Genomic DNA, 911 nt, shown 5'->3' on the forward strand with positions numbered 1-911 from the left:
TAAAGATGTTTTCCTGGGTTTTCTTAACATTGTTTTGCTCCTACATTAAACTTCCACTGAGGTGCAGTAAATCCACGGCCTTCAGTCCTCCAGCGTTGCAGAGCTCTTTGTTAGACATCCATCAATGTAATCCAGATAAAAATAATACAATTTTCAAACGCCAGTATTAAAAAATATCCAAGTTTGCTGCAATTTTTCAGCCTTTTGTCTGTGTACGCAGCATCAACCTGTATTTCTCTTGTTTTTTGATGGTGTGTGAGTGCTTACAAAAGAGTTTTAGAAACTCCTTCACAGTGTTGAACAAAGCCGAGTCAGCTGAGAGGACTGAGCCCCTCGGAGGAGGAGGAGGGAGGATGGAGAAGGGGTGAGGGTAGAGGTGGAGGTGGGGGTCCCTGTTAAATCTCTATAATCCCCATAATGATCTTTTAAGCTCCTAAAATGTTTTATTCACACGCACGTTTGCATGCCTAAACCTGAGCGAGCAGGTGCACAAATACAAATACACATGAGCTCTACACAGCTTTTTAAACCCCAAAACATTGGCACAGAGACAGTCTGAGTCTTTTAGTAATACTTCTGGGTAATTAAGCATCTAAACAACAACAGGGCTGATGTGAATGGTGGCTAGTAGCAACAAGTGCTAAAGAGATTGTGAGATTTGAAATTGCATTTGCTGCCCAAAGCTGGCTCGTGGCATTGCAGTTGAGTGTCCTAATAGATTTTAATTTAAAAGCTTTGGAGCAGCTTTTATGAGGCTTTAAATGTGAAGTAAAAATGTCACCAAAGACTTCACAGAATAATAAAACAAGAGAAGCTAGTGCAACCAAAAACGAAAGTAAGAGCTCAAATCTGTGTTTTTCCCTAAATTGCTCAATCCCTCCTTCCCTGTTTGGTGCTGCTGTGTTAATGGG

The sequence above is a fragment of the Sebastes umbrosus genome, chromosome 7 (assembly GCF_015220745.1).
Source record: "Sebastes umbrosus isolate fSebUmb1 chromosome 7, fSebUmb1.pri, whole genome shotgun sequence".
NCBI lineage: Eukaryota > Metazoa > Chordata > Actinopteri > Perciformes > Sebastidae > Sebastes > Sebastes umbrosus.